This window comes from Marmota marmota, unplaced genomic scaffold (assembly GCF_001458135.2).
Source record: "Marmota marmota marmota unplaced genomic scaffold, marMar, whole genome shotgun sequence".
Classification (NCBI taxonomy): Eukaryota; Metazoa; Chordata; class Mammalia; order Rodentia; family Sciuridae; genus Marmota; species Marmota marmota.
The window spans coordinates 26848023-26862735 of record NW_025999968.1 but is presented as its reverse complement, the minus strand read 5'-3'; the positions used below and the strand labels follow the sequence as shown (position 1 = coordinate 26862735).

At 34.2% G+C, this 14713-nt stretch overlaps 1 protein-coding gene across 1 annotated transcript in view; it reads left to right on the top strand.

Moving 5' to 3' along the window:
- Chmp2b (charged multivesicular body protein 2B) overlaps positions 1-14713 on the top strand; it is a 32748-nt gene that overhangs the window by 1535 nt on the left and 16500 nt on the right. The window lies entirely within an intron of this gene.

Here is a 14713-nt window from a genome sequence, read left to right as displayed (position 1 = left end):
CCATTTACAATACCTGGAATAGCTACTCACTTGGTATATGATGTAGTACAACTATGTGAAATAGCTTTTTTGTGTGTATTTTTCTTGAAAATGCTTTTTAATCCTTAACAGAGCACTTTATTTTTTTTTTTCAGTACTTCAGTGTCAATACTCAGTTATTGTGTAGTATTTCCAGGGCTGAAGGAGGGGAGGGTCTTTATTTTCTTATTGTTTGAGTTTTGTATATTGAGAATTTTTCTTGATTAGTGTTATGTAGTGAGAATGCTAAACAGAGGAAAAAACATTTTTTTCCTATTTGATGTTACAAAATGAATTCATTTTTAAGTTATAGAGTCCATACATCTTAGTTTTAGTTGCTTAATATCTGCAAAATATTTTTGAAAACAGATATCTAAGGTCTGTGCTTTCTGGTGCTTTTGGCAGTCTAGTGACTATTGTACTTGAAGTACAGAGGAGAGGTAAAAAGGACAATGAAGATGTGCAGTGAGGGTGTTTTACTATGTATTCATTTGCAGTTAGTAAATCCTTCTAAGGAATGATTTTGCTGAATAGACTTATTTTCTGGGGGAAATAGTCTTAAGGACTTTTGCTAGGAACCATACCACTAAATACCTTTGTGTAAAATTCCTGAATGTAATTTGTTCATCATATATGTTTACTACAACTACCAAGCTACATACTTTATGTTTTCTTAAATTATTAATCAAATCATTTATTCACATCTTAATTATAGATTATATTTTCATTACTTTAATGCAGAGCTTTACTGATGTTTTTACTCCTTGTTTTATTAAAGGGAAGTTGTTTTGTTTGTTTAAAAGATGACAACACTCTTAGCAGTAATGAGGCTATATATTATGAAATTTAATGTATTTTTATGCATGCCTCTAGATTCTCAGGCATGTTGATTATTGATCATAAGATCTTTTACTATATGCTGACTGTTTGTCTGTTCTAGCAGTAATGAAATTCTGATATATAAGGGAAATAGGTAACTGCTTGTGGATCTGGGGAATAATTGAATCTTTTGGTCTCTTTGGATTGGCTGGGAGAGTTATATACTATATCATTAAAGACGACTGTGCATGTAAATTAAAAAGAGAGACAACATTATAGCACTTATTACTATTCAGAGTTATGTTTAATTCATTTTTGACACAAAGATGAACAAGTGTCCTCAGTGTATACTTTCTTCCAGAAATTAATGGGAGGTGTATCTCAGTGCCATTTAAGAGGAAGATTCTTTCCAATTTGAAATTACAATCAAGTATTTGACATTTTTTTAGTGACTTGTAAAATATATACACACATATGTAGAGTTATTTTGTTTATCTACAATGTGCCCCGCCCCCCGTGGACTAATAGTGACCTATTTATTGAAGCTAACTACGAGCCTGTAAATCAGGATTCCATAAGGACTTGTCATAAATGCACAAACATCCATGCCTTTTATTTTTTAAATTTTTTTGACATATCATATATTTGAATCAGATGGGATATAATTTCTCATTTTTCTGAGTGTACAGGTTGCAGAATTACATTGGTCATGCAGTCACATATATACCCACAGCAATAATAATGCCTATTTTATTCTGCTGTCCTTCCATTCCCTCCTTCCCCTCCCTCCCCCTCCCATCACTACTCTCTACCCAAACTAATGTGACCTACTTCTTTTTTTTTCCCCTCACATCTTCATACCTGAATTCTGTATAATGAAGAGTGTCTCCTTCCCTCTTACATGCAATTCCCCTTCTCCCTCCCTTTCTCTCCCACCTCTTTTCCCTATCTAGAGGTAATTTTCTTCTCATGCTCTTCCTCCCTACCCCATTTTGACTCACCTCCCTTATATCAGAGAAGACATTCAGCATTTGTTTTTTAGGGATTGGCTAACTTCACTTAGCATAATCTGCTCTAATGCCATCCATTTGCCTGCAAATGCCATGATCTTATTATTTTTTAGTGCTGAGTAATATTCCATTGTGTATAAATGCCACATTTTTTTATCCATCCATCCATTGAAGGACATCTAGGTTGGCTCCACAGTCTAGCTATTGTGAATTGTGCTGCTATAAACATTGATGTGGCTGTGTCCCTGTAGTATGCCGTTTTTAGGTCCTTTGAGTAAAGTTCGAGAAGAGGAATAGCTGGGTCAAATGGTGATTCCATTCCCAGTTTTCCAAGGAATCTCCATACTGTTTTCCAAATTGGCTGCACCAATTTGCAGTCCCACCAGTAATGTATGAGTGTACCTTTTTCCCTGCATCCTTGCCAGCTCTTGTTGTTTGACTTCATAATGGCTGCCATTCTTACTGGAGTGAGATGGTATCTTAGAGTAGTTTTAATTTGCGTTTCTCTGATTGCTAGAGATGGTGAGCATTTTTTTTGTGTATTTGTTGATTGATTGTATATCCTCTTCTGAGAAGTATCTGTTCAGTTCCTTGGCCCATTTGTTGATTGGGCCATTTGTTTTTTTGTTGTTTAACTTTTTGAGTTCTTTGTATATCCTGGAGATTAGAGCTCTATCTGATGCATCTATGCCTTTTAAAAGGGACATTTCCTGGGGCTGAAGGTGTAGCTTGGGGTAGAGCATTAGAGAGGCCATGGATTGGATCCTCAGCACTGTTTAAAAAAAAAAAAAAAAAGCAGTGAATTTCTTTAATCATTTTATAATTTTTATCTGGTATGTTCAATAAAGACAAACTTGAGGTCCTATTCTAAGACAGTATTATGCTAACAATTTTGCATACATTATCTTATTTAATTCTCATAAAGCCTATAAGTACCACTATTATCCTCATTATATAGATGAGGAATTAAGAGGAAAGGAACTACCTTGCCCCAAATTATAAAGACACAAAGTAGAAGAGCTAGGACCTCTTCATTTACCTAGATTATCAGTGACTTCTAGGTCATCAATTCCAGTGACCACTTATTTTAATGATAATCTCTTGGGCCTGTGTTTTATATTTGATCCTGATAATAATTTCTTCTTGGAAAGTCTCCCTTTTGGCTTCCATGGCTAAAACACTTTCCTAATTTGCCTCTGACCACTACTTTTTCTTTTTCCAGTTTTTCTTTTGTATTTGTTAAACCTGAGCATTAAATATTAGTGGGTTTTGTTGTTGCTGTTTCATCTTGGGCTCTCACTGTTCTAACAGTGCATGCTATCTTTGCATGATGCACTGTCCACTCATATCTATATTAGTTATAAATTAAGTGCTAATGTATTCCAAAAGTGTATTTGTAGATACAAATACCTAGAATTTTTATTTCTCGGAGCAGTATGTCCAACAATTTGCTGAATATCTGCAAATAGATGTCTCAAAGCATCTCTAGTTAGAGATCCCAAGCAGAACTTTTCATCTTATTTAAATTGGTTCCTTCCCAAGGTGGAATGGTGGCATATGCCTGTAATCCCAAGTGACTTGGGAGGTGGAGGCAAGAGGATTGTAAGTTTGAGGCCAACTTCAGCAATTTAGTAAGAACCTGTCTCAAAAATTAAAAAACTGGAGATGTAGTTTAGTGGAATGCTCCCCTGGGTCTAATCCCCAATGGTGGGGAAAATCACTTTCTTCCCAGGGTTTTCTTCTTCCAGTGTGAGCAGTATTTGATTTTTGCCCTCTACTTTCAGCTAATTACCCAGTTACTAACTACCGAATCCTGCTGTTTCTTTTCCTCTTGAGTATTTCATACTTGTAAATGTGTGGGTCTGCAACTCTTTGCTCTAGTTCAGATCCCACTTATCTTGCAATTTACTGTATCACCTTTCTTCTTTTCTTTTCTGAAGCTTCATAACCCTTAAATTCTTTACCTACAAAATTGGTTGTGTAATCAGCAGTCCTGAAACCTAAATCTGACTGTGCTACTCCTCAAAAATACTATTTAGTTTCTGGCACCAATAAATCAAGTGTGAACTCTTTGATTATGGATGCATGGCTCTCCTTGATCTAGTTGTTGCCTTTCTTTCTAGCCATGGCTCTGACCACTTGTTTCTCCAGCAGTAATGCTATTATCAGTATACTGTATATCATACTCTTTCTTATTCTGACATATTTTTTGCTTATAGTGCCCATATTCCTAGATTTTTTTCCCCTTCCTCTACCCAGCTGAACCATCTGAGGCAAAAGCCTTCTCCAGAACGTATTCTATAATGTTACTTCAGATTGTGTTAGATAAGGTACTCCTTTTGGTTAGTAAATACTATTATTTTAATGATGTGGTCTATTCTCTAAATTGTAAATTACCGTAGAGATATTTTAAAATCTGCTGAAGACTCTCTAAAACCAACGTGGAATACAGGGAAGTCCTAAAATAAGCATAATGCAAGTTCATTTAAGCATAATGCTGAAAAATCTACTTTGGTTCTAGTGAATGCAAATGAGAAAAGAGATGCTAAACAATGGGAACATGAGAAGTGTTTTCCATATTTAGAGCTTACTATTCTATACATTCACATTATTGGCACCCTCTCTGAGCCTTGGTGCAGGTTTAGAGATACTTTGAGAAATGTTACACACAGTAGAGGAGCAAAACTGTTGGGGTTTGGTCTCACTGGAGTGATGTCAGTATAGGCTAGCTGTCCAAGAGCAGTCTGTGTTTTGACTAAATTGGAACGAATGTCCTGTCAAGAAGTCAGTTGTGGTGCCACATTGATGATGAGAGTAAATAAAAATCTACCAGCCATACACACTGAATTACCATAAGAAACATGTCCTCCTTCTTCCAGAATAAAAGCATTCTTATGGTGGCATCTACAGTATCTTCCCTAGAATGCCATATGTCCCCTTAGTGCTTATTATTCTGAATGTTTAAAAACTCATATTTTACTTTCTATTTGCTCCTTCATTCTTGGCACACCGAAGAAAAATAATTGAATGTAGGATTGAGGAGCACAGTATGCTCTTTAGAGCATTTTTCTTAGTAAAAGTTCTCTATACTATTAGAACAGATTTTCCTGTAGAAAATTTTTTTTCCTCAGTATTTCTCCATTCCTCTCATGACTCCTAAGACCAAATTAGACTCAGCGGTTTTCTGGTACATGCCCATCTCAGAACTTTTCTTAAGCTCTTGAAAACACTAAAGTTTAATAATAATAATGATAATAAATTTGTGTGACTGAATTTCTCAAGGTTTGAATGACTTTTGAAATTCATTGGTCAGACAAAATCAAATAGAATGTTGTTTTCTTTTCCTATTATGCTTCCAAAGGCTTTAGTCTCCCATTTTCTCTTTAGTATTCCACTTCTTTCTTCTAGGCACGTTCTGCCTTTTTGCACCTTTAACCTATTTTATCTGAACTAACGCTTACTCAGGGTTTTTCTTCTGTCCATAGTTCTAACTGGAGTTTGTCTAATGTTAATACCAGTACCACAATACCCACTATTCCCACTGATGCCAGCTGTTACAGAGTTTATAGGTAAAGTCTAAAGTAGAAACTTCCCAGAAAGCAGGATATAGGAATATTTTAAGTGCTGTTTTATTCATGTGTTGGCTAGAATCAGGATAACTGATAGGCAATAAAATTGTAAAGATAAAATGATTTTTCACAAAGAAATACATTTAAAAGTAGAAAATATGACTTATTAGGTTTTTTTTTTTTTTAATCCGTTGTGTCCTTATAGTAAATCACATTACAGAATTCAGTAGAACAAATGCTGTCTACTAAACCAGGTTGAATCCCCATGAATACTGGGATCTCCCTGATGTGCCTCCGCACTCCTGAGACAGCAATCCCGAACTGTCCTGCAAACTTGAGACAGGCCTCTTCCCTTGTCCCCAAAGAAAGGTACTTCAACCTGTATGACTTTCAAGTTAATGAATGTTCCTATTATAGTTAATAATTGCTTTTTATTTTAATTCTCAAATGTGCAAATTTTATGTGAATAAGCAAGGTACAGGGAAGTAAGCCAAAATTCAAGTTGGGGTTTGGCTTATTTTGTTTTGGTTAAATCTTTTGACCTTAAACAAGTAAACCCAATTGACTTAGAATTGAAGAAGGCAGAAAGAGTTTTCAGTGTATCTTTTAAAGTCCCAAACTTAAATGTTGTCACATCTATTTCATTGATTAAAAAAGAGCCTGAAAATCTTGAGGTACACATTGATCCCTGAGCTGGCCTAGGTGAACTTTCCCTAAGTGGTGTTCTTGGCATAGGCCAGAAAAGTGTGGTGGGTGGGGCTGTTTCCAGGACCTTATTAATCTCACTGAGTGAATGGTAATGGAGAGAACATGCTGTAACAGACCTATATACCTTTAGCATTTTCACATTTGAAAGTTTTCTATTATCACATATTCTGAAGTATTTCTCAATAGCCCCACAAGGTAGATGAAGTGTTAAAGTTTTTTAAAAAGTTCAGGCTTTTTTTTTTTTTTTTTTTTGCATAAAGAAAGAAGCAGAGTGTGGACAGGAACCATATATTCTATCTATCTCCTAGGTATCAATAGTACCTGTACATGTTTCTGTGATTGTCTTGATGGAGATCATATTATCGGACCTAAGTTCAGCTGCTCACTGCTTGAAAGCCAATACTTAGGACATGAAAGATGATGAGAATGAATCAGTTTCGTTCAGGGATGGCCTGTTAAGATAGAGAGGCTATGGTCCATCAATGCTCCATTTTGGGGAACTCAGGTAAGTGAAAGGGGTTTTATAGGGAGAAGTGAAGGGAACTAAGACAGTGAACAGGAAGGCTGCATGCTGAACAGAATCTTCATCATCCAAGACATGTCTTCTTTTTTCTCTGGCCTAACTTGAACATCACAATTGATCTTGATTCCTGGGACTAGTTACTGTGTTTTCCTTAAACAGATATGTTGCCTCACCACAATTTATGTGCTTTGTGTTAGTCTGTACGTAGGATTGAAAAACAAGGAGAGGCATTACACATTGAGATGTTATCTGAAGGTCATCAGGTATACTGGGTTCTGTACATGGAAATGAAAGTTAATTAACATCTTAGAGATTAGCTGGTTAGTTAAGTGATCCATGTTTTTGTTGTAGAAAGACATCTTTTCATAGTTCAGGTTTTACTGCTGTTAAATTATGAGTCATCTTTCTTGATAATCAGTAGGTTTTATTTTTCTGTTTAAAGGAACGTGTTAAATGTGCTTTTTAGACCAGTCCTTTTACATTTCATTTTAACTGTACTCTCTTAGAATATGAAGTATAATATATTGAGATAGTATTTAACATCAAGTAAAAAATGGGAGTATTGACAAACATCTAAATAAATATGTTATCAAACCACTCTTAGAATCTTTGAAATAAAAGAGTTTATTGGACCTTACACATCCTGAAACAAGTTGCCACCACATCCAGCATTAATTATAGAGAACAGGTGGCAGAATGTCTACTGGACCTCTATCGAAGAGTGATTTTATAATGAAAATTTGGGGAATTAGCAGAAGTTTTTATATTGACTTGCAATAAGAGAGTTGGAATAATGTGAGTTGGGGAAAGCTTTGGAATAAGAAGACAGATAAGAAGAAATAATTGTTGCTTTTGGGTTGGTTGTGATGGTAAATAGAATGTGGTGATGCCTAGGGAATAATGATGGAATTTTCTATATAAGGTTCTAACATACATTCAGGATTGTGAAGTAGGTTTTTGTTATTTTGTTGTTGATTAATTTCCCCCATCTCTCCTCATCTCCATCCTCTGGCCCTTGTAATTAAATTTAGGGGATCTCTTCTTATATGTATTTCTTGCTTTTGAAGAATTTGTAGCCTTGTGATGATATGAAACCTAAAAAGAAATAAATCTAGTGGAAAAGAAATCTGGCTTTAAAAAACATTAAATATGTCTCTACTTTTTTCATTTTATCCGTTCTGAATTATCTAGAAGCCAAATCATTAAATGTATGTTTAACATAGTGGCTGCTTAAGAAAAATTGAAGAGCAATTTATTTGTTTTAGTCTATTCCTATTGTTTCCCTATGAAAAGATGTTTTACTCTCATTTTCTATTTACCATAATATGTTTTAAAGTGTTATAATCATAACACTATGTGACATTAGATGCTCTGAATTTATAGCTTGGAACTGTTTAAATATTAATAGGTCTATTAACAAGTGTGAGACTGTGGAATATACAGTAGTTAATTTTCTTTATTTTTCCTTTTATGATATATAGTGATACTTAATGTACATGTAGTTATATAAAACTAAGAAAATTAAAATCAAACTGTTATTAAATTTCATGTTTGTTTTTGTCATAACACTTTCTTTTTTTCAATAAAGATGGCTATACCAATCTACACCCTTGATTGTTGGAAAACTAGGTGTCCAATAATATATTTTAATTCTGACACTAATTATCCAGAGTTAGAGTAGACCTTGTAGAGCAAGGACTCAGTCTAACAGGACTGCCCCATCCCAGATGCCACTTGCAACTCCCAGGTTGCCTGCCACTCATGCTTCTTTCTGACCAGGTGTTCCCACAGCTTACTCTCCAGGGTTGATAATTTGATAGGACCGCTCTCAGAACTCAGGAAAGTGCTTTATTTACAAATACTGGTTTATTGTAAAGAATATCACTCAGCAACAGTCATGTGGAAGATATATAGAACTAAAGGAGAAATGCAGAGCTTCCGTGCCCACTCTGGGTGTGCCACCTTCCCATCAAATAAATGTGTTCACTGCTGTTAGGAAGCTCTGAATCTCTTTGGCATTTTATATTCAAGTCTCTGAAATCCTCCCACCCTTAAGGTACAGGGAGGGAAAGGGGCTGAAAAATCAAATGTTTGATGTTTCTGGTGTCTAGCCCCATCTTTATCCCACTTCCTCCTTCAATCCACACATACAATAGCATACTCATATGTAGTAGACAGGAACTTATTCTGAAAGATAAAAAGGATTTGTTATCATTTAGAATATCCTAAGGGTTTTAGGCCCTTTGTGTCAGGAACCCATAATAAAAACCAAATTTATACTTTTGATTTTACTAATCTAGTGATTAAACAATGTGTATTGATAGAATTCTAAGTCTTAGCAATCAAGGCTTTATCAGCTGTGTACACCTATGTCAATTATCTGACCACAGTTAACTTGTCAGTATAGTGACTTTGCTTTCCTGGGTAGTATTGTTGTGGCTGAAGACCATAATCACTAACACTGCACCGTCACTTTCTCTTACCAGGTGAGTTTGGGAGACTTTGGTAACACAAAGGGGTTGTACTTCATATTTGTAATTTTAGTTTTAAATTTAGAGCACATTTTCTATCAAAATAGTGGGTAAAGTGGTAAATGTCATCCTTCATACCAACCTGTTGGCAATGGCAAGGTAGGAAGCTTGGTCCAGAAGCAGTGAATTAGGTGTGTTTGAGTTGAGGATGAAGAGGCTGATAATTGCTTTGAAAGGGAACAGTTTTTCTTCATTGTTTGTTTGTCGATCATAGATGTTTGAGGAAAGAGATTTTGATTTATGGGCTAAATTATGTTCTCCACTTTCAAATGTATGATGAAGGTCTGATTTCAAGTGTGGCTGTATTTGGAAATAGGACCTTTAAAGAGGTAACTAAAAGTAAGTGAGGTCATAACGGTGGGGTCTGGATTGAACTTGACTGGTCTGATGAGAAGAGGAATAGACATCAGAAAAGGCACACAGAGAAAAAAGACCATGTTTGGACACAGCAAGTAGGTGATCATCTATAAGGCAAGGACAATGGCCCAGGAGAAAGCAAACCTAATGGCACTTGATTTTGTACTTCAGTTCTCCAAAACTGTGAGAAATACCTTTTGTTTAAGCCTCTAGTTTGTGATATTTTGTTCTGATAGTGCTGGCGTCAAAAAGACAAAACCACAACAAACTTAAAGATCTTAATTGGCTTTATCTGTGATCTAGATTGGGTTTCTAGATTATGATTCTAGATTGGGATTCTAGATTGGGATTCTAGATTGGGATTCTAGATTGGGATTCTAGATTTTATTCTATGGAATTTTATGAATAGAATTTCATAGATTGGTCATTTCAGAGTTACTTTCCTAGTTAGGCAGGGACAGAGAGATAAATAATAATCTGATAATAAATAATTAACATCAGTTACTTCAGATACCTTTTTGAAGATTAAACTTAGAGAACTTCATTGAAACTAACTTTGGAAGTCTGGCTTTTGTCTCCTGATTTCTTAGAAAGTCAGCTAACACTTTACATTTAATGACATGAAACATGTAGTAAGAGTAAGTCTGTTTTGATTTTTAGTGGTCTTTTGGGACCTAGTACAGGAACTTCATCAAAAGCGATGACCTCCTGTAATTTTTATTTAACTCTAGTAACTAATACATTCTGTTATTTTTACATTAGAATCCAAACCAATGCTCCATGAAACAGTAATATCTAGGAAATGTTAATAGATATTTCTTAAAAGGGATTCTTGGTTTAGTAAATTTGACAAATAATCTATAATATATTTTCCTCTTAAAGACTTGCAATATGTATTTACATATTAAACATACAGTATCTTGAAGCAAAGAAATTTTTTTTTCAATTTCAACATTTCCCAAATATTTGTCTACATAACATCTTCTCTCTCTCTTTTAAATAAGAAGTGTTTTCCATCAAGTCCTAGTCATTTTAGGAGAAGAAAGTTATTAGCAGGAGAAAAAGCCCCCACTTTCTACATCTTCACTGTAGAGATACTATTGAAAAAAAAATCCAGGAATTATACCAAAATATGGCACTAAAGAATGCTGATTATTTTAAATTAAAAGAACTTAATAGCAAACACTGGAAGAAGCTGTCTTCTTGTCTACTTATAGTCTAAACCCCTAAGGAAGAAAACAGCTACCTCCATATCTCTTCCCTGAGCTGCCATTAATTAAACTCACATCATAGGAAAAGAAACCAGAGATTGTTGACATACTTAGTCACATACCATCATCCTCTGTTTCATTCATTTACATATTATGAGGTGTTCTGCATGCCAGCTACACTTTTTCCCAGTCCGTGTATTTCCCTAGAAGTCATTTATTCGTCCCTTGACATTCCCTGTCCTCCACTTCCGCAAAGAGGTATATAAATTTCTAAATAGTGGGTAATAGTAATTCAGATAGTTTCGAGCTGGTAGGTAACCATATTCCTGTAAATCCCCTCCTCCATGAATTTTGTGTGTGTGTGTGTGTGTGTGTTAAAAAAAATGTATGCTTTTTCTCCTATTTAATTTTTGTCAGTTTATTCCAGTGACTCTTCAGAGAGTGGAGATTTCCCTTCACCCCTGCACATGTGTTTCTATATGCAACCAACATCAAGAATGGGACCCAGTAAATCTTGAGCAGTAGAGGCCCATCCTATAATCTAATGGAGAAATAGGGTCAACGAAAGAGAGAAAATAGATTTCTTATAGATAAGATATAAGAGTTTTGGCATCTTATTTTAAATTTTATTCCAAAAGCCCTTGTAGTTGACTGGTTTATATCAACAATTTAACCATAATAACTATTAATGTAACTACTAGTTACATATTATACTAAAAAAGGATGAGTGCTGGCTTATTTTAGTTGTGTTAAAGGTAAAATTCATATAACATTAACTATTTTAAACTGGGAAGTTCAGTGACTTTCAATACATTCACAGTGGTGTGTTGACTACAATATATAGATCCAAGACATTGCTATTACCTCACAGTAAACACATTAAGTAGTGACTCAAATTTCTCCCTTCTTCCTACTCCCTGACAACTACCAATCTGCTTGACTTTACGGATTTATCTACTCTGGCTATGTGGTTTAAGTGGAATCATAGGTTGTGATCTTTTTTATCTTGCCTCTTTTACTTACCATAATGTTTTGAGGTGCATCCATGTTGTAGTACATTTCATTACTTCATTTCTTTTGACAGTTGAATAATATTCTGTTGAATGTATATAATACAGTTTGTTTATTTGTTCAGCTTTTCATGGACCTTTGGATTGTTTCCACCTTTGTATATGAATAGTGCTATAAACATTCATGAAGAAGTATTTGAGTTTCTGTGTCAATTTTTAAAATTTATTTTAGCTGATACATATGAATGTAAATATTATACAAATTAATGGAGTAACATGTAATATTTTGGTACATGTACACATCAGATCAGGGAAAACATGTCTGTCTTCTTACTTATGATTTCTTCATGGTGAACACTTTCAAAATCCTTTCTTAAAAGATTTTTGAAATGTATAGTATATTGTTTCCTGTAGTTAATTACCCTATTATGTACTAGCATATCATAACTTCTTGCTTCTAACCTTAACTTAGTGCCTACTGATCAGCTTTTCCCCCATCTCTTCTTTCCTTCTTTACTCTCCAGCCTCTGATAATCACCACACTACCCTCAACTTTAATGAGAACAACTTTTCTAGATTCTACATACAAGTGAGATCATGTAGGACTTGTCTTTTTAATACTGGCTTATTTCACTAAGTGTAATAATTTCTGTTTCCATCCATACTGATGCAAATGACAGGCTTTCATTATTTTGTGGCTGAATATTATTTCATTGTGTTTGTGCCATATTTTCTTTATTCATTGATCAGTTGATGACACTTAGGTTGTTTTCATTTCTTGGCTGTTGTATGTTATTTTCTTTTTGTGTGAGTACTCCAAGACCATGGTAATATAGATGTCCCTTTCACATAGTGATTTCATTTCTTTTGGATGTATACCTAGTAGTGAGACTGCTGGATCATGTGGGTCAGCTTTTATTTTTTAATGGAACCTCCATACTGTTTTCCATAATGGCTGTTCTAATTTACATCCCCACTGAGGGTGTGTGAGTTTCCTTTTTCTTCACATCCTCATAGACACTTATCTTTAGTCATTTTAATAGTAGCCATTTTCATTAGGGTGAGGTAATATTTCATTATGATTTAAATTTACATTTTCCTGATAATTAATGATGTTGAACATTTTTTTCATATACCATGTTCTTTTGAGAAGTGTCTATTAGGTCTGTTGTGCATTTTTAAATCATGTTATTTTTATTCTTTTGTTTTTTTGCTCTTGAGTTCTTTGGAGTTCTTGTGTGTTCAGGATATAAATCTCTTGTCAGATATATAATTTGGAAATATTTTTCCAGTTCTATAGGCAGTCTCCATTCTGTTGCTTGTTTCTCTGTGCATAAGCATTTTGATTTGATTTAATCCCATTTGTCTATATTTGCTTTTGTTTTCTGTGCTTTTAAGGTCTCCTGTTTAAATTCTTTTGGGTAAATATGTAGGAGTGGAATTTCTCTATTATAGGTTATTTTTAGTTTTAATCTTTAAGGATAACCACACTCTTATCCACAGCAGCCAGATCTTTTTACATTCTTACCACGAGCACACAAGGGGTCCAGGCAACACATCTTTATGGACAGTTTGTTCTCCTTTTTTTTTTTATTATAACCATTTGAGTGGATGTGAAGTGGCTCCTAATTTCCCTAATGACAAATGATGTTTTAGATCTTTTTTATGTGTTTGTTGACTCTTTGTATTTTCTTTGCGAAAATGTCATTTAAGCCCTTGCCCCTTTTATATTTGGGTTGTCTTTTGTTCTTGAGTTATACAAATTGTTTATATATCCCAAGTACCAGATTCTTATCAAATATGTGTTTTTCATTCATTTTCTCTCAATCTATAGGTCATCTTTTCACTTGATAATGTACTTTTTGAGGCATAATACATTCATTTTTATTTAGTCCAATTTATAAGTTTTTTTCTTTCATTCATTTCTTTCATTAAAAGCTTATGCTTTTAATGTCATATTTGAGAACTCATTGCCAATTCTGCGAAGACATGAAAATTTACATCAGTGTAGTCTAAGAATTTTATGACTTTAGCTCTGATATTTGGGTTGTTGATCTTTTTTGAGTTAATTTTTGTACATGGTGTGGGGTGTTCTTTACCATGTGGATGTCCAGTTATGTCATTTTAAGAGACTGTTCTTTTTCTTATTTTTCATCTATCTCTATTGAAAAGATGCTCCAGTGAAGTGGATAATATCACTGGTTCAAGAGACAGAATGCTTTGAGTCCAAATGTGATGTCATCACTTTTACCACCTATGGGATGTTGGCAAGTTATTTAACTTTCCTAACACTCAATTTGTTATATATAAAATAATGCAAAAATCAACTCTATAACATTTTGAACATCAGATTTGTAATATGAGTGAAACACTTAATAAGATTCCTGACAATAAGAAATCAATGTTGGCAAAATTAACAGTGACATTGTGTTCCTTTTAAGATATTGCTGTTATATAACCCAAATATAGCACATCAATCCTAGGTTATATGTCAATTTTACCAAAAGTGGAAATAAAGAATCCAAATGTATTGAGGTAAGTTAAAAAGAGATTATGATTGAGTGGACACATATAGTATATCAGGGCATTTTGTGAATTATTTACTCCTTAAAACAATCCCTATTTTATTAACAAAATGAAAGTTTTAGAGTGTTAGCTAAATTTGCCAAGATATAATTAATTGTATAATAAAGTGATAGAAGTGTGATGCAAATCCACATCTGCCTCATTAAAAGGTTTCATTATGTTATGACTTACTGTAGGAAAAAAAGGCAATAAAATATGAGACATGCCTTTCTTTCTGAAATTCCTATATCACTGGAGTAGGAGAGATGGTTTGTGTGTGTGTGATATGTATCTACCATATAAAATCATGTACTAATTAAAAAAGGGAATAGTTCATTGTGATGTAATATGCACTTGTGGTTAAACCTCAGACTATCATATTTCCATTTATC